The 21,127-nt window shown below is 37.6% G+C and overlaps 1 long non-coding RNA gene across 1 annotated transcript; it reads right to left on the bottom strand.

Moving 5' to 3' along the window:
• Nucleotides 1-5,240: 5,240 nt before the first annotated feature.
• LOC309813074 lies at nucleotides 5,241-18,191 on the bottom strand. Its single transcript, XR_014295445.1, has 3 exons — nucleotides 18,116-18,191; nucleotides 14,852-14,972; nucleotides 5,241-5,349 (listed from the first exon to the last, which is right to left on the bottom strand). It is a non-coding gene; the product is annotated as an uncharacterized lncRNA (long non-coding RNA).
• Nucleotides 18,192-21,127: the final 2,936 nt, after the last annotated feature.

Here is a 21,127-nt window from a genome sequence, read left to right on the forward strand (position 1 = left end):
AAGGATGAGTTCTAGGTTTCTGGCCTGAAGCAACAGGATAGATGATGGGGCCATTTACTGAGATAAAAGAGACTGAGGGAAGAAAAAATGGAACAAAATTGAGAGTTTCTTTTTGGACATGTTATATTTGAGACATCTATGAAACATTTGTGTGAAGCTATCAGTAGGCAGCTGGATAAATAAATTCATATTTCAGAAAGGAGTTCTGAGCTAGATACATGAGCGTGGGAGGGTCTTTTTGTTTTTTTTTTTTAACATCTTTATTGGAGTATAATTGCCCCACAATGGTGTGTTAGTTTCTGCTTTATAACAAAGTGGATCAGTTATACATATACATATGTCCCCATATCTCTTCCCTCTTGCATCTCCCTCCTTCCCACCCTCCCTATTCCACCCCTCTAGGTGGTCACAAAGCACCGAGCTGATCTCCCTGTGTTATGCGGCTGTTTTCCATTAGCTATCTATTTTACGTTTGGTAGTGTATATATGTCCATGCCACTCTCTCACTTTGTCACAGCTTACCCTTCCCCCTCCCCATATCTTCAAGTACATTCTCTAGTATGTCTGTGCCTTTATTCCCATCTTACCCCTAGGTTCTTCATGGCTTTTTTTTTTTCTTAGATTCCATATATATGTGTTAGCATACGGTATTTGTTTTTCTCTTTCTGACTTACTTCACTCTGTATGACAGACTCTATATATAGATGGGTTGAGATGAATGAATGCATTAAATGTATTACTGAAATAATGCATGGAAAGTAGCAGACACTTCACTTGGCATGTAGCAAATATGCTCAAAGTATATTAGCTAGAGGATGCTGCTTACGGTTAGAAAATTCTTCACACAGTATAACCCAAATCTTTTCTACTAAGAATAAACTGCTTTTGTATCACTTTCTTCTCAGTAATAGAAAACATCCAGTAGTCTTAATAAGGTATTTACATATTTGGAGACTTATTTAGAATGTTTTATGTATTCATATGCAGAAATACAAAAGAATAAAAAGTCTACTAATATAACAAATGCATGGCATATGTAACAATATATTATATAATATAAAAATGTATATAACAGAAAAAGTATATAACTATACATAATTTGGTTTGAAAAGTATTTTTAAGAAACTGAATGGAAAGGCAGTTAAATTTTTTAAATTTTCAGCATCTTAACACCTACATATAAAATAAATAGATTCCAGGGCTTCTCTGGTGGCGCAGTAGTTGAGAATCTGCCTGCTAATGCAGGGGACACGGGTTCGAGCCCTGGTCTGGGAGGATCCCACATGTGTCAGAGCAACTAGGCCCGTGAGCCACAACTACTGAGCCTGCGCGTCTGGAGCCTGTGCTCCGCAACAAGAGAGGTTGCGATAGTGAGAGGCCCACGCACCGTGATGAAGAGTGGCCCCAGCTTGCCACAACTAGAGAAAGCCCTCTCACAGAAATGAAGACCCAACACAGCAAAAATAAATAAATTAATTAATAAAAATAAATAGATTCCAGAATGCTGATCAACTAATTTATGATACAGTATAGTAATTATTTTTATGCTATGGGATGCTCAGCCACATTATGATTAAGAAAATGTGGTTTTGCCTCATACATCCTGTCTCTGCTATTTACTAGCTGTGTGATCTTGGACAAATTATATAACCTCCTGGTTCCTCAGTGTCCTCATCTGTAAAACACCAATAATTATAATACCTATCTAATCAGGTTGTCAAGTGAAATGACAAAAATGTTAAAAATGATGTGTAAAATACGTAGCATAGTGCCTAAAGTAATCAATAAATGATCCATCTATATCAGTGGGTCTAAACCCTGGATGACATTAGAATCACCTGGGGAGTTTTTAAAATACTATGTCCAGGCTTCACCCAAACCAATTAATTTAGAATCTCTTGGAGGTACATCTCAGGCCAACAATATATATTTTTTAAAAAAGCTCCCTAGGTAATTCTAATGTGTAGCCAGAGTCAAGAACTATAACCTAAAAATAAATGTCATATATAATATATGAGAATGTAATCTTTGTATTGAAATGTTTATAAAATATAGCATGATGCCAGTTAAACAAGTGACCAAAAGAACTTCAAAACCTTCCTAATAATTTAGTTTGGAAAAAAAGTAAGTTGGAAGAGTAGATAAATGATAATTAAAAACAAAGACATGGCCTAGCATCTCTGAAGTAAGATGCCTGCACTCAACTCCCAGCTCCACCACTTACCAGCTTTGTAAATTCAGGCAAGTTACTCAACTACTGTTTCCTCATTTGTAAAATAGCGATAATGACAGTACCTACCTCTTATTGTGTTGTTAGATCATTGGATGATTTAATATTTGTAAAATGCTTAAACAACACCCGGCGTATAGTAAGCACTATGTATTGGTTTTAAAAAGAGTACTTGGATGGAAATATTTGGAATGAAATAATGCTGGCATTAATATTGAATCTTGGTAACATATTGTGCATTAAATTAGAACTGAAAACAGGTGTTATACAAAAGCTCTGGGGGTGATTGTTAAAAAAAATTCTTTACACCTTATATCAAAGATCAAACTGATCTTAACTTCACACTAGCTACTCTCCTCATAGAAGATGATGTGTTAATCTCGCCAGGACGTGTATAAAATACCACAAAATACATTAATAGAAGTATCCACTATCCCTGAAGACCTGAAGTTCAAATATTATCTGATGAACTGCAGGGAATTTTTAAAACAAGATCACCATATACAGGTGTTGTGTTGGGTTTAGGTCCTGGGGGTGGATTTTTCAGTGATTTTCCTTTCTTTGTCATACCTGGTCTGGCCCTTGCCTACTTCTTCAGCCTTATTCTAATGGTCTCACCCCACACCCTTGCCCCATCCAGGAAATCTTCTCTCCACTTCCTTCAAGTCCTACTATTTTCTCCTCCAATACTTTGCTACTCTTACTGATGATTCCTCTTCCTGGAATGCTCTTCTCATTTTCCTCTGACCATCCCACCCCCAACCTACACATCTTTTAAAACTCAGTTCAAGTACTAACCTCTTCTATGAAGCCTTTCCCAACACCCCAGGCAAGTACTAACCTCTTCTATGAAGCCTTTCCCAACACCCCAGGTGGAGGTAAGCATTCCCTCTTTTGTACCTACTTATACTACAAACAGATGGCCATTTTTCAATTTTTTTTTTTAATTTGGCCACACTGAGTGGCATGCAGGATCTTAGCTCCCTGACCAGGGATCAAACCTGGGCCCTAGCAGTGAAAGCCACTGAGTCCTAACCACTGGATCACCAGGGAATTCCCCAGATGGCCATTTTTAAAGCCACATTTGAGTCTTTTTTTTTTTTTTTTTTTACCGGTACGCAGGCCTCTCACTGTTGTGGCATCTCCCGTTGCGAAGCACAGGCTCCGGATGCGCAGGCTTAGCGGCCATGGCTCATGGAGCCAGCCGCTCCGCGGCATGTGGGATCTTCCCGGACCGGGGCACGAACCCGTGTCCCCTGCATCGGCAGGCGGACTCTCAACCACTGCGCCACCAGGGAAGCTCCACACGTTTGAGTCTTTTTTAAAGGTCAAGAACCATTGTCTTATTTTATTTACATATGTATTTAATCATCAACCCCTGGCACAGAATCAGGCTCGTTTAACTAATTTCATTGACCTAGAGAATGGAAGGAAGGGAGAAAGGGAACAACGAAGGAATGGTATCCATTTGTATGGTGTTTGACTGAGAAGAGGGGCGTCACCAGTGAGCACAAATGAAGCAGTTGGAATCTATGGTTGCTGGTTTCAGTAAGACCAACAGGAAAACCATGCTAGCACAAAGCCATCAGCTTCTCATAAACCTAAGACATCATCATGTCTCTGCTACATCGAGAGACCCTGCTCAAGATTTCAGTGAAACTCTAAGGTCGGAGAGAAGTGGAAGAAGAATCCCTCAAAGCTACACAAGAGAGCGTTCATTTACTAACTTTGTAAGTTCTCTAGCTCTCCGTTTTCCTAAATTTGCTCCCACCTTTAGAAGATTTTTATAATGTCCCACCACTTCTCAGAAGTCTTTTCCAGTTTTGTGGAGACAAAGTCATTAGACTCACAACATTTTAGCACAGTTAACATCAGGACCCCTGGGATTCTGGCTCTATCATTAGCTCTGCAGTTTTAAGCCAGATGCTTAACAGTCCTGTGCCTTAGTTCACTTGCCTTTAATATGAAAACAATAATAGTATTTATCATAGAGTTGTAAAGTAGATTAAATATTTAGAATAGCACGTTGCATGTAGAGAGTCCTAAGTTCACATTTATATTTATTATAAATTAATAGTTAATATTATATGTTAGTTAATACTATAGACAAGAACTACTAATTTAGTCCCTTCTTTAAACAGGAAAAATGTAGGTGCTTCTGTTATAATTATCAAAACAGTGCTTATTTTAGAAGTTAAGGGACTAAATATATTGGTCACACTGAGGATATACTTTCACCTTCTGTATAAATAAACACATCTACTTACAAAACAGGAGATGTCTCACCTATGAACCCTCTGTGGTATTTGCTGCTTCAGAGTCTATATTAGCAATGGTGAAACTTGAAAAGAAAACCAATCTTGTAGAATGGCAGAGAAATGACAGGCCAACCTTGCCTAGGACTCATAAAATTCAAACAAGGTAGTATCTGTCAGAGGCACCGACACTTTTCTTTTTCTAAACTGAAATGAGCTGAACACAAGTATGAAGCTTATTATCAATCTCATTTTCAGTTCCTTTGAAATCTTTCATGAGTCTCTCCTATCTAAGGAGACCAGCCATCAAAGAAGAGTCTATGTGTGGTAGGGGATTAGGTTAGACAAATGCCTATAGAAATTCAATATCCATCGTTCTCTTTTCCATTCTCCTATTAAGAGGGCAAATCTTTTCCTCCTTAATAAATGAAACATAGAGGCCTCTAAAGAGGCTGGGGTGGTTAGACTGTAGAGGGATCCCTGACATTATGCCTAAGGACAGATTCCAGGTTATGTCCCCAGCATGGGTGAATAGATAAGTCAATAGATTACTTTTCATTTACATCTACAATCAACAAACGAGTCATTTGTTTACATGTGAATTGTGCCTAAATATTGAGCATTCATGATTACTAATAAAAGAGACTATTCGTATTCACATTCACATTAGATTTCACAAGTAAGTCTGACCCACAAACACCTTATAGTCTTACCAGAATGAAGTTCCTAAATCTCTCAAGGAAACATGTCCAGCTAGTCAAGAGGTATTTCTGCTTCTTCCACAGCCCCCCTCTCCAGCCACTTGCTGATGCATTCTATCTTCTTGAGCAATAAGACAGACAACTGGACTCACAGGAAACAAGACTGAAATGGAACACAGGGTTGTAACTCAGAAGATGGTGGCTTTGCATGGTTTTTGCCACTTACTAGCTGTGTTTCCTCATGAATTCACTTAACTTTCATTTACTCAATAATAAGATTTCCCCCTCCCTCCATCTCACAAAGTTATTTTGAGGATATTAGAACTGACTATGAGAGCAACCCTAAACTGTAAAGTGACAAACGGATGTCACTCTGACTATTCATTCCAGAGCATGCATGGGAGTTTTGTGCCAGCAGCCTCTGGTGTTAGACTGTCTGAGTTCAAATCCAGGCTCCCACTCACTAATTGTGACCTTGAACAAGTACACGCTTCTGTTTCCCCATCTGTAAAATATGAAATGGAAGGGCACCTGTATGGCACTTAAAACAATGACAAGAACCTAGAAAGCATTCCATAAAAAGTTAAGATTTGATTCAGTGAGGACTTTCTTAAATTTAATTTTTATTTTATGTTAAAGTATAGTTGATTTACAATGTTATGTTAGCTTCAGGTATACGGCAAAATCATTCAGTTATGCATATGCATATAACCATTCTTTTTCAGATTCTTTTCCCGTATAGGTTATTATAGAATATTGAGTAGAGCTCCTTGTGCTAAACAGCAAGGACTTTTTAAAGTGGTTACCCCTTGACTATGTATGAGCTTTGAGAATGCTGAAGAATAGACAAGATCTAATTCCCACCTTTGGAGGTCTCACAGATTTGCGAAGGGTAGACACTGAGGTAAACAAGTGTTGTGATGAAGATAAAGTGTGGTTAAGCACAGGGCACAGATCCATTCCTAATTCCCTGTTCTGTCCTTCTGCCTTCCTCTGTTTCCCTGCTCTTCCTAGACAAATTCCCCTTATAACTGCATCTACTTTCAGAGCTAAGGCCCATAGCACAGAACTCTACCCTCACTGCAGGATATCCCCAAGTAGCTTACTCCCTTCCTCCACTCCTGAACCTATACCTCTTACAACTAATCCCTCAACCTAATCAATGACCAAACCATGATAAACTTGTCTGAGAAACATGCCCCATTTCTAACCCATATACACATCTACTGTGTTCATCTTGACATTACAGGAGCTTCCTATGTGTCTCTGGGCTTCCAATCTCAACCTCCCTACCCATCACTCCTTCCCCATTCAGCCACCTGAGTTCTTCTAAAGCTTATATCTGTTCACAATACTCCCTGTGGTAAGCCTTCAGTGGCTTCCCATTGCTGACTCAATAGCATCTTCTTAGGCCTACAGGACTCTTAACTCAAATCTTGGGCTCCTTTCTACTTTTATTCACACTTCTCAGGCCTCAACAAAAAGGAAACCCAATGTGCCTTTCCAGAACAAACATGTACCTTCCAATACTCTCTACTCTTGCTCTTGTTGATCCTATTATCTCAGATATCCTATCTGCCAGCTATCCATCCACCAACCTTCTTTTCCATCCTTCAATGTCCAGCTCAAATGCCAATGACTACATATTGCTTTCCCTGATTAACCAGAATCCCTCAGGATTTATTGCTCTTTATCCTAGATTTACATGTACCATGTAGATTGAGCCATATAATTTACCATATTTTTGGTAGGTCAAAAATGGCCAAATAACAGTAATTTCAAATAATTCAACCTATAAATTAATATGTTTCTCTTACACCACTTATCCTGCTTCAGTAGACTTCTTTATACTCTGTCTTCTTCCTTGCATGCCCAGTGCCTAGTAGTGATGGAAAAGTAGATTCTCAAAAAATGCTTATAGAATTCAAGATAATTGTTATGTATGGATCTCAATATAATACTTCATTGAGTTCCCTTAAGTCTAGGTCTCAATCTTTCTCTCATTTTGCTGGAGTCTGACAAGGGTAAAGTTACTCACTCAAGGCTGTCTTATCAAGTCAGGAGTGTAGGTATCCTTTTCTCATTTCCATCAGGACCCCACTCTCTCTACCTACCAACTAATAATTATCTAACCTAGAGAGGGAAAAATCCACCTCCAGGGTCATCCTTTCTTCAGGCAGAAAGTGTGTAATTTGTAATGTTATCCATTCAGGACATTCATTCATTCATTCAATCATGGAGATGTGATTGGCACTGGGAATATAGAAGTAAATAAGGCAACAAGAGGTGATGAATTTAGAGTGCCTTTGTTCTTTGACCTGGTCTTCAAACATTTTTCCTCGAGAATCACCCGAAGACATTTTGAACATTTAAACAATATCATGTATTTTTGAACAGCTTTAAATGTCTTGTACATTTTAAGGTATCTAAAATTTTTATCATAAGTTGACATTGTCACAAAGGATGTAATTTTCAATATATATATTTAATATTGTCACTTTAAATATAATTACTATTTCATTTTAAATGTATCAAATGAAATTTGAATATTATAATAATTTAATACCCAAGACCAGCTATTTAAAAATATATGAAAAACTATTTTGTAATATTTGGAAATTTTAGGCCTTTCCTTTGTCTATTTCAACTCACATTTCCACTATACTTTCTTCCTGGATTTTATACATATATATTAAATCAAAACTGTGGAGCTGTATATTTAGGTCAATTTACAAAAATATCCATGGCAAACAATAAGCTGAATTACACTTTCAGAAAAATTCTGCATTTATTATTTCAATTCAAATAGATATGTTAATAAGCATTGCAAGAAACATAAAAACAATGAGAAATAAGTTGCAAAATGAATCCTGTAAGACAGATTATAAAAAGTAGCCAAGGTTAAAATAATATAGATTTAATATGAATAATTAATCCATTTTCATAAATTTTAAAAAGAAGGTAAAGCAATATGTTAGCTCTCAGTATCAAATCTGTAATAAAGCAATGAGTGTACAGTTTATGAAATAATGATAATATCATTCCTCTAATAAGAATGTGTGTCTCTGTCCAGTCAAAAGGCAGAGAATGGTCAAATGAAGCAAACATGGTCCAACTACATGCCATCACAAGAGACATAATTGATTCAAAGACACAATAAGTTGAAAGTAAAAGGATAGAAAAATATATCCCATACAAAGGGTATCCAAAATAGAGCTGAAGTGGCTACAGTAGTATAAGGCAAAGTAGACTTAGAAACAAATTTTGTTACTAGTGACAAAAAAGGACATAATGATAAAAGGGTCAGTCCATCATGAAGACAAAATAATTATAAGCATAATGCATCTAACAAGAGAGTGCCCCAAAACATGACATAAAATACATACATTAAAAGGTGATATAGACAATTCAACAATAATATTTGAAAACTTCAATACCTCACTTTCAACAATGGGTAGAACAACCAGGCAGATCAACAAGGAAACAGAAAAAGTAAACACTGTAAACCAACTAAATATAACAGACTTCTACAGAACACTCCAATCAACAAAAAGCAGAATATACATTCTTCTCAAGTGCACATGGAACAATTTCCAGGTTATGTTAGGAGTATATGTTAGGAGGTCATAAAACAAACCTCAATAAATTTAAAAGTATTTAAATTATACAGTGTTCTTTGACCACAATGGAATGAAATGAAAAGTCATAATAATAGAAGGAAATTTGAGAAATTCACAGATATGTGAAAATTAAATAAAACTCTCCTAAATAACAATTGAGTCAAAGAAGAAATCACAGTGCAAATTACAAAATAATTTGAGATAAATGAAAATAAAACCACACATACCAAAACTCATGAGATGCAGCTCAAACAGCAGTCAGAGGGAAACTTATAGCTATAATGCTTATAATTATAAGAGGAATAAAGATCTCAAATCAATAACCTGAACTTCCACCTTAAGAAACTAGAAAAAAAAAGAATAAGCTAAAACAAGCAAGCAGAAGGAAGAAAATAATAAAGATTAGATCACAAATAAATAAAATAGAGAATAAAAGTAATAGTGAACATCAATGAAATCAAAAATTAGTGATTTGAAAAAGATCAACAAAATCAAACTTTAGCTAGCCTGGCCAAGAGAAAAAAGTAAGGACCCAGATTACTGAAATCAGGAATAAAAGAGGGGACCTCAGTACTAACCTCACAGAACTAAAAAAGGATTGTAAGGGAATACTATGAATAATCATATGACATCAAATTAGATAACCTAGATGAAATGGATAAATTCCAAGAAAAACACAAACAACTGAAACGGAAAAAATTAAAAATCCAAATAGACTTAGAACAAGTAAAGATATTTCATTAGCAATTTTAAATCTTCGCACAAAGAAAAGTCTAGGTCTAGATGGCTCCACTAGTGAATTCTACCACACGTTTAAAAAAGAATTAATGTGAATCCTTCAGACACTCTTACAAAGATTTTGAAGGGGAAGGAACACTTCCCAACTCATTCTATGAGACCAGTATTACCTTAAGACCAAAACCAGACAAAGACATGACAAGAAAAGAAAACTACAGATCAGTAGTCTCTACAAATAAATATCCTCAACAAAATACTAGCAATCCAAATCCGGCAATATATATATATATATATTATATATATATATATATAATATATATATATATATATTATATATATATATAAATATATATATATAAAATATATATATATATATATTTTATATATATATATATATATATATATATATATATATGAGTTTCAGATGTTAAACCGATCTTGCATTTCTGGGAGAAATTCCTCTTGGTCATGGTGTGTAATCATATATATATATATATATATATATATATATATATATATATATATATATATATATGATTGGTTTAACATCTGAAACTCAATCAGTGCAATACATTATATTAACTATATTAACAGAATAAACCACAATGATCTCAATAGATGCTGCAAATGTAGTAATAACTTCTATATAGATTACATGATGAAATAATATTTTGCATATACTGAGTTAAAAAATATATTACTCAAGTTAACTTCACCCAATTCTTTTTCATTTTTTCAGTGTGGCTTCTAAGAGATTTCACATTACATATGTAGCTTGTATTTGTAGCTCACCATATATTTCTATTGGACTGAGATGATCTGGATGGATCCTAGTTTCAAGACCAGTGGTCTCATGGTGTTAGGTATTTTTCATGTTATTTATCAGAGGAGAAAACAGACTGACAATGGTTAACCTGCCCAGGTTAACACACTCCACCCTGTAGGTGTCAGAACTAGTATTGGAATTCAGTTCTGCCCATAAAGCCTGAGTTTGCCCTGTTTACATCACTGGTTTTCCTTAGAGATTAAATAGTCATTGATGATGTTTACTATTTAACTTTTAGAATTTCTTTCTTCCTTTCAAACGTAGGAAGAATTTAGCCTCCTCACCTTTTCCATTTTTCATTTGGACTTATCCTTCCATTTCTGTTAATGGGATTTTACTACCATTATCACCATCCATTTGCATGTTTTTGGTAATTTTTTGTTTTTGTGTTTGTTATCAACCCCCCCACCCTCTGCAGGACTACCAGTGTGTTCTTCTAGCTGGCCTTCTAGTCTACTCTTTACCTTACGCAGCATGGCAGATGAGAGTCAAGATTTGTTTGTTTGTTTAAATATACATTCTGCGTCAAACGTCATAGAAGACTCTCCACTTAAAATATTGCTTAAATTTACCAAGGCTTGATTTGTGACCCAAGACACGATCTATCCTGTAGAATGTTCCATGAGCACTTGAGAAAAATGTGTATTCTGTTGTTTTTGGATGGAATGTCCTATAAATATCAATTAAGTCCATCTTGTTTAATGTATCATTTAAAGCTTGTGTTTCCTTATTTATTTTCATTTTGGATGATTTGTCCATTGGTGAAAGTGGGGTGTTAAAGTCCCCTACTATGATTGTGTTACTGTCGATTTCCCCTTTTATGGCTGTTAGTATTTGCCTTCTGTACTGAGGTGTTCCTATGTTGGGCTCATAAATATTTACAATTGTTATATCTTCTTCTTGGATCGATCCCTTGATCATTATGTACTGTCCTTCTTTGTCTCTTGTAATAGTCTTTATTTTAAAGTCTATTTTGTCTGATATGAGAATTGCTACTAATTTTCTTTTTTTTTTTTTTGCGGTATGTGGGCCTCTCACTGTTGTGGCCTCTCCCATTGTGGAGCACAGGCTCCGGACGCGCAGACTCAGCAGCCATGGCTCACAGGCCCAGCCACTCTGCGGCATGTGGGATCTTCCTGGACCAGGGCACGAACCCATGTCCCCTGCATTGGCAGGCGGACTCTCAACCACTGCGCCACCAGGGAAGTCCTCCAGCTTTCCTTTGATTTCCATTTGCATGGAATATCTTTTTCCATCCCCTCACTTTCAGTCTGTATGTGCCCCTAGATCTGAAGTGGGTCTCTTGTAGACAGCATATATATGGGTCTTGTTTTTGTATCCATTCAGCCAGTCTGTGTGTTTTGGTGGGAGTATTTATTCCATTTACATTTAAGGTAATTATTGATATGTATGTTCCTATTCCCATTTTCTTAATTGTTTTGGGTTTCTCATTGTAGGTCTTTTCCTTCTCTTGTGTTTCTTGCCTAGAGAAGTTCCATTAGCATTTGTTGTAAAGCTGGTTTGGTAGTGCTGAACTCTCTCAGCTTTTGCTTGTCTGTAAAGTGGTGCTGCGTAAACTGGATAGGTACATGCAAAAGTATGAAATTAGAACACTCCCTAACACCATACACAAAAATAAACTCAAAATGGATTAAAGACCTAAATGTAAGGCCAGACACTATAAAACTCTTAGAGGAAAACATAGGCAGAACACTCTATGACATAAATCACAGCAAGATACTTTTTGACCTACCTCCTAGAGAAATGGAAATAAAAACAAAAATAAACAAATGGGACCTAATGAAACTTAAAATCTTTTGCACAGCAAAGGAAACCATAAACAAGACCAAAAGACAACCCTCAGAATGGGGGAAAATATTTACAAATGAAGCAACTGACAAAGGATTAATCTCCAAAATTTACAAGCAGCTCATGCAGCTCAATAACAAAAAAACAAACAACCCAATCCAAAAGTGGGCAGAAGACCTAAATAGACATTTCTCCAAAGAAGGTATACCGATCGCCAACAAACACATGAAAGAATGCTCAACATCATTAATCATTAGAGAAATGCAAATCAAAACTACAATGAGATATCATCTCACACCGGTCAGAATGGCCATCATCAAAAAATCTAGAAACAATAAATGCTGGAGAGGGTGTGGAGAAAAGGGAACCCTCTTGAACTGTTGGTGGGAATGTAAAGTGATAGAGCCACTACTGAGAACAGTATGGAGGTTCCTTAAAAAACTAAAAATAGAACTATCATATGACCCAGCAATCCCGCTACTGGGCATATACCCTGAGAAAACCATAATTCAAAAAGAATCATGTACCAAAATGTTCATTGCAGCTCTATTTACAATAGCCAGGACATGGAAGCAACCTAAGTGTCTACCAACAGATGAATGGATAAAGAAGATGTGGCACATATATACAATGGAATATTACTCAGCCATAAAAAGGAACGACACTGAGTTATTTGTGGTGAGGTGGATGGACCTAGAGTCTGTCATACAGAGTGAAGTAAGTCAGAAAGAGAAAAACAAATACCATACGCTAACACATATATATGGAATCTAAGAAAAAAAAAAAAGGTCATGAAGAACCTAGGGGTAAGATGGGAATAAAGATGCAGACCTACTAGAGAATGGACTTGAGGATATGGGGAGGGGGAAGGGTAAGCTGTGACAAAGTGAGAGAGTGGCATGGACATATATACACTACCAAACGTAAAATAGATAGCTAGTGGGAAGCAGTCACATAGCACAGTGAGATCAGCTCGGTGGTTTGTGACCACCAAGAGGAGTGGGATAGGGAGGGTGGGAGGGAGGCAGATGCAAGAGGGAAGAGATATGGGGATATATGTATATGTATAACTGATTCACTTTGTTATAAAGCAGATACTAACACACCATTGTAAAGCAATTATACTCCAATAAAGATGTTAAAAACAAACAAACAATAAACTACTGAGAATTTCCAGTGTGGGTGTGCATATGGGGAATCCTACGAAGTCTGATATTGCCGGTGGGGATTTCACTTAGTACAACTTTTTCAAAAAAAAATAAATATAAAAAAATAAAATATTGCTAATCATCTTCACAACAACTCCCACTTCACAGATGACGGTCATTGCTTCTTTCATTTCAAAGATGAGAAAACTGAGGTTCCCAAAGCTTAACTGCTGAAGTTACATAGTAACAGAAAGACTTGGGACTAAACGTCAGGTCTCTGACTCCATAGGCCCCACTGTGTCCAACATATCCCTTCTCCATGTCCCTTAATGTGAGTTAAATATGGATCAGCCTAAAACATAAGTATTTTCATATGAATGATTTATGCCTTTATGAAAATCTTCTAAAGTTTTTTTTTCATAAAAGTTTACCTATAATTTTTCTATTGAAAATTGACATCTATTTTTCTTTGTATTGTTATGGAATATGGTCTGCAAACTTAATACAATGATGTACACTTTATAAATGAAACTTGGATGCAAGGCGACATAAAGTCCTAGACTACTATGTAGACAAAAAGTAGAGTGAGTAAAAGTAAATTGATAGCAATCAGGTTGATGTACAAATCTGGTCTAAAATCAAACAACCCCCTTTCTTCAGAATGCTTTCCATCCACTGTCGTTACACTTAATCAGCCTTTGCACAAAGGCTGGTATCAGTGCCTCCTACCAAGTAAACCTCCTGTTTTTCTTTTTTATTGAACATTCATAGTCTCCAAAATAAATACTTACAAATTTTAATCTTCTTTCTAAGATTAAATTTGATAGATATAATACCCTTCATCTATATAAAGGTTAAATATTTAGTATTTAGTCAAAATGCATCTTCACTTTTCTCTGCATAGAATAATTTATCAATAAAAAGAGTTAGCTTTCCAGAATGTGAAAGAAAATAATTAAATGCAGTATATCAAATATATACTGTCAGACCTCATTCTTCTAATAGGAGAAAAATGAGTTAGCACATTTGAGGACTATTTCTGAATATTTATGGGATATGAATTTTGAAAATAAGATGCTTTCACTCTGAGTCACTACTGCCAATTGTTATTCATTTAGTTAGGTGTTACTGAGAATGCTTCAAGGGTTATCCTTTCCATCCTTTATCTTTTGGTAGACTAGCCACCAATGTTTTTAGCGCTTGTCACTGTAGCTCTGTTTTGCTCAAATATGTTGCATATTTCGGGTGATAGTCTTATGTCCAAGTAATGAAGCAGGAGACTGAGAAATGGGGAGATGGAGGCATTAAGCCCAGGCTATGGAAACTACCTGTGGCAAATTATTTTGTTCCTGGGTTTTGGTTTTCCAACTGTAAAATAGAAATATTATTTACTTTTGCTTTATCTACTCACAAAATATATTGTGACAAGTATGGGAGAAAACAAATGAAAATCTCATTGCAAGCCAGCATTACAATGTGTTTCAGTGTGTGGTTTCTTCTGCCTTCTTGATGAATTTGCCTTACCTCTATATCCCACATGCATCCCAGGTCTCCATCCATGACCAGACTAGCAAGGAGATGTTGTAGCATGTAGGACTCCAATTTAGTAGGCCAGTTTCAGCCTCAAATCTCACTGTTCATGAATCTGTCAAGATAATTAGGGCTGGGAATTATCATAACTAGTATCAACAGCAAACATTTATTTACAGTATCTCTGACTATGCACAGAATAATATATGTGTCTTCTGTTTTGTTCATAGTTGTACCCCCAGTGCCTGGCAGTGTCTGGCACATAGTAAGCACTCGATAGTTAATGGATACATAAAAGAATCAAGAAGAACTAGGAAAATAAATATATAAGGACACTGTCTCCAAAGATTTGTAATCTAATCAAGTTGACTAGGCCTAAAGATAAAAGGTGAGAATGGAACAATTAAGTCAGTCTACATAAGTGCCCAATAGCATCATGGCAGGAATTACTGGAGAGATTGAAGACTTCTTTCCTATATGGGAACACTGGAGTTGAATGACAAATCTCCCAGGCTTCAAAAAGGGTAACACCATCTGGAAAACCTTTTATTGTGTTTGGGGGCTACACTTTATCATCAGGGGAAGATTCTAGATACTTTCCTTTGTCAAAATGGAATGGCAGAGTAAGCAGAATGAAGACTGTAATAACAAGAATGGAGCTTTCAGTTTAGTATTATCAAAGAAAATTCTGGGAAGGGGAGTGAGATTTTTTTGTTATTTGTTATGGTCTGTTTGTTTTATTTTTTGTTCCTCCAGCAACCATAACTCAATAATGCTACAGTTTTCTAGAAAATGGTACATTTCCTTTTAAGTGTGCTTTGGAAACACTTTCTTCCTTCCCTCCCTCCCTCCCTCTTCTTTGCCTTCCTTTCTTCTTTCCCTCATTCCTTTCATCCTTCCTACAGTATTAATTGGGCAATTAATAATCAATAAAAATTTATTGGGAACCATGTTCTAGGTACTGTGGCAGGCAAGAAAGATGCAGAGATACATAAAGAAAACCATGACCTATAGCAAGTCACAGTCTAAAATGGCAGATAGCCAAGGAAACATAATTGTTTCCTTGTTATGTCCATATGACACATGTTATAACAGTAAAAAAAATTATTATGTCAATGTTAAGAGTGTAGAACAGCCCTCAACTCACTGTCCAGGGGGAGTCAGGAAAGGCTATCGCATTTGGATTGTGTCTTGAAAGGAAAGGAATCATTAGCTGATGGAAAGAGGCATTCCAGGAACTAGAAACATCATGTGCAAAGGCCCAGAATTATGAAATGACATGGCTGATTCAGAGAATCTGGTAATATGGAGAGTGACAGGTGAAAAAGGCAAAGTGGCAAGTTGCAAATAAGTTCTGAAGGGTCCTGTCTACTAGCAAGTTTGGACTTGATACTGTGGAAGCTAGAGAGTGATTATTGACAGGACAGTGTAACAGGATCATAGTTGTTTTTTGGGGGGCTATTAAAGGGAATAGATTCAGAAGAGGAGCTGGTAGGGAAGCCAGCTAAGAGGCTGTGCGCTAGAGCAGGACAGAGAAAAAATTCAGAGCTAAGACTTGGGTAGGGGAAAGGGCTAAGGGGTCTACCTTTGAGAAACATTTCTGCAGCATAATTGACAGAATATAGTAAGCAATTGTTTTTGGAGGGTGAGAGAGGGAAGAAGAGGTTAACAAATTTCCAGCTTGAGAAACTGGTTGTGTGATGATGCCATCGGCCAGATAGGGAGCAAAGAGGAGGAGCGGGTTTGGGAGAAGACAGTAAGTTCAGGTATGGACACATTGACTTCATGGGTCTGAGACAGATGATATTTGAACACATGATAGTGGATAAAGTCACTTAGAAAGAGTATGTAGAAGTAGAGAAGAAGACCAAGAATATAAGCTAAGGAACTCCAACATAAAAGAGATATGTAAAGAGAGGAGGGTAGAGGAGAGAATGAAGGAAGGTTTAGAAAAGTGGAGGAAGAACCAGAAGTAATTGAAGATGGTGTTACACTGGGATACTGTGTCAATAAAGCACCCTGAAGCTGGACAGGGTCAATCTAGACCTTAAGTTCTATTTTTTCCTCCAACCCAAAGCCAAGACTAATGAGCTCCCACCTAATGACTAATCCTTTCCCATCCTGTGGGGTCAGACACATTCACAGGCTGGGCAGCAATAAGAAACCAGCATCATGGAGGCTCAGCATCAAATTGGCCTCATTGCCATGCTGCCTAAACTGGTTCACTGTTTCTATGAGCTGGAGTCTTGATTCCCTGTCTTTGCTCAAGTTCCTGTAATGAACCCCTGTGCTGGAGGCTACATCCTTCTCCATGTTCCTAAGACAGAAGTCTTGCCTCTTGGAGTCCAGGTTTATCTATTCCCTTGTGTTAAAATCCTGAGCTGCATTGTCTGTCCTCACTCACATATCCTGTCAATGCCTGTGACTATCTTGCCTTGCTTATAATTCCTAAGAGCATCTGGGTGGTGTTTGGATAGCTCTTGCCAACAAACAAGCAACTGATAAATGGACTCTCATATTACTAGAGTATATTTATAGCTATTAGTTCTTAAAACTGCTATTTGTTAATTCCATGATGCCTTCATTCAGTGCATGAATTTGACAACTCTTGGGTGCCTACTGTGTGCCAGGATTGTTCTAGGTGCTGAGGATGCAATTGTGAACAAAACAATGTATCTTCCCTTATGTGGCTTGCGAACTAATAGGGAGGACAGATAAACAATTTAAGTACATAGTGGGCCAGATGGAGAAAAATCAAACCACCTACGGGGGGAGAAGGAGGCTGGAATGGAGGGAGGGTGCTGCTGTTTTACAATGGCGGGCAGGGAAGATATCACAGAGAAGAATGAGCTTGAGCAGAGACCTAAAAGAAGTGAGAAAGAGAGAGAGATGAGAAAACGGATAGAGTGAGCCCTGTTGGTATTGAGGAGGACAAGCATTCCAGACAAGGGAATTGCAAGAGCAAAGTCCCTGGGGCTGACTTGGCCTTGTACATTAAAGAAATAAGCATTCTATTGTGGGGTAGAAGTTGTCAGAGGGATTAGTAGAGGCAGGAGGCAAACATGAAGAACCTTTTGGTTATTGAAAATGTTTTGACTTTTATTCTGATAAGTATAAGTATTTCATCAGAGGAGATGATGTGATCTGTCTGAAAGGAGCATTCCAGCTGCTTCATGGAGAATAGATTGTAGACAAGATCAGAAGCTGGGAAACTAGTTAGGAGTTGAGAGCAACAATCCAGGGCAGAAAAAATAGTACCTGGGCCAGGTTGCTTGAGGTGGGAGTGGTGAGAGGTAGTTGGATTCTGGATATAACTTAAAGGTAGGACAAGCAGAATGTAATGATGGCTTGGATATCCTGTAACAAAAATAGAAGTCAAGAACGACTCCAAGGTTTGCGGCCTAAGCAACTACAGCAATGGAGTGGTGCTTACCCAGATGGGAATTAACAAGGTGGGGAGTTCAATTTTGGGCCTGTTAAATTTGGGATGTCTATGAAGCTGTGTCCTGAGCAAGTGGGAGGAGGAGCTGGTGTACCGGCGGAGGGGCTGGCCTTAGACGGGAAGGTGGGGTATGGACAGGCCTTCCATGTACCAGGAAGGAAGGTGAGGTGTAAAGGGACAGAGGCAGTGACTAGAAAAGGGAGCCGTGAGGACCTGGGGAAGATTTGTAACTGCTTCTATTTTCTCAGTGAAATAGAAAGCCAGCTCAGCAGCTGAGAGTGAGGACAGAAGAAGGTGTGAGGAGGCTTTAAGATAAAGTGTGAAATAGTCTTCTATGACAGTGTTCTTCAATTTCAGCTCATGACCTAAATGTGAGTCTTAAAATCAACTTAGTGATTTGAGATCAATTCAGTGATCAATTATTTTAAAAAACAATTCTTTTAAAGAGTAAAATTTTAAAAGAGCTTGTTGCATGTATCAAGAGTAAGAATTGCTTAATAAAAGCTTTATTTTAGGTGTATGTGTGTGTCCTGGGTTGCAGCAAAATATTTTTAAACACACTGGCTCAGGGCAGTGGGAGGAAATGAAAAAGGGACAGTCAAATTAAACTCAGGGAACGAGTTACTGGTCATACAATTAACATATTTTCATGTAAATATGATTAGAATATAGATTCATAAGAACTTGGCTTTAGACCTGCTAGAGGTCCATAATCCCTCTCCTCCCACCCACCCCTACCTGCACTATAGGAAACCTTTATGTTGGAATATTTTCAATGATGGGACACTCACCAGCTTAAAAGTTCTAGATTTCAGAATATAACTTTCTTTGCTATAAAAAGCAGGACCCTCACGACACTTTCTCAGATGTTAAAGCAGTGAGTAGAGGATCTGGCAGTGGAACTTCAGAATTTAGTGTACTTAATATGAAGTTTGACCTTATTACATAATACCAAACTTGATGGCTTTTTCCTTTTTGGAGAGCTCTCAATGCTCTAAAACAAAACCAGTCTCAACACACTAAGAAATCTTGTTTTTATTCAAACTTCAGCCCAGAATGGCACCATTTAGCTTTTAAACGTATGCTCTCTCTTCTTACATTGAACTAACTGCAATTTTAATGGATGATTGAGCTAACTTTCGTGCCTACATTTTCAAGATTTGTCATTGGATCTGCAGATGAGTCTAATCAAATACAACTTTACTTAGAAATAAAATTCTTCATTTCAATACGTTACATGCCTCAGTTGCTGAATATTTTCCGTGCAAAATAGGTTAATGAATAATAGTAATATGTCAATAGGTGCTGTGAAAATGGTCATTTATATTTTTAATTCTAAAGAGCTCAGGTTATCTTCTAGACATTGTAATTTAGAATAAAAAAGGAATTCTCCAGTTTTATATTTTGCTTGATTGTTAAAAATGGTTTTTAGATTATTAACTCAAACCAATTTTCTATGTACCCACTGATTTCTAAACCATTTATGACTTGTTTTTAAAAAGTACCTTTTCCTTATTTAAAGGCAATGTCACACTTAGTTTATTAGACAGGATATTAAACATAAACATTATACATGGAATGTATTTTCCCCTTGCAATGTTTTTCTCTTTCTTCTGTATTTATTCTGATTTATATAAATTTGAAACACTGAAGTAACAAAAGCAAAGTAAAAGGGGATGAAATTTAACTAATGGAGAATGAGGACTCATAAAAGTGTACACTCTTGCCTACTTATCAGTAAGAGTGTGCTAATTTATAACACTATTTAATCTTAGTTCAGTTGTAAATCCAAATCAAATAGAATCTGAACCCATTTTCAATTGCTTTTGTGATTATTAGCCTGTATTCCAGGTTTCTTTCAATAGTTTCACTTCTCTAAACGCCAAGAAAAAGTTAAAATTGCAAAACAGGAACATATCTATATCTTACTAGTATGGATCCCTCTGCTATTCCTTTTCCTAGACCCTCATATATACATACATTTTTTTTCTCTATGTAAAATGTTTCTTTAGGAAAAACACAGGTTTAGTTCCTCTTCTGTTGCTTCCAACAAGAGCTCTACCATGGAAAGCTCTCTCTCCCCTTCCATTTTGCAAGCCTCAACAAGTCTGTTGCTGAGTCAGAACCTCCCTTTCCCCCCTGATGTGAGAAATCTTTCTCCCTTGAAAATTCATAAAGCTTCGGAAATGTTTAAATTAGAGTCTCCCTAGGGGAAAGGGGCGGGGATGCCAGAATGAATGTGGTGGGGAGGAGTCCCACACACTGCAGTCCCGATGGCAGCACTCGAAACGCTTTCTGAAACAGGAGGATTTGGAGCGGGCCCAGGGTGACCAAGGGAGCTCGCCTCGGAACCCATTATATGCATGTCTGTGTGTAAATAACCGCACGGAGCCGCGGTGGGTTCCAGGGACTTTGTTCCTCATTATTTAAGTGAAAATGTATGGTATATGGCCGGGCCTTCGTGTTTACCCTACAGAAAACACTTTCACGCGGCTGCGGGAGGGTGGTTAACAGTACTCGGCACGAGAGGCTAAAAACAGAAACCGGAGCGAAAAGGACGCGCTTTCTAGGGCGACGAAGAGGGCTGCGAGTCGGGGCCATGGTGGGGCCAAGAGGTGTGGGCGACGCGCTCCGCAGTCGGCAAGGCTGGCGGAGCCCCGCACAGGCGAGTCGGCCAGAGGCCTCCCGCGCCGAGCCCGGAGGGCGGCAGGGGCCGGGTCCCCGCTCCCTCGCGCTGCGGGACACGAGCGGCCGCCGACACTGAAAGCCACTAACCGGCCTCAGTTTCCCCCGCGGGCCAGCGCCGCCTAGGGCAGCCCCTGTCCCTG

This window comes from Mesoplodon mirus, assembly GCF_964341445.2.
Source record: "Mesoplodon mirus genome assembly, chromosome: 2".
Classification (NCBI taxonomy): domain Eukaryota; kingdom Metazoa; phylum Chordata; class Mammalia; order Artiodactyla; family Ziphiidae; genus Mesoplodon; species Mesoplodon mirus.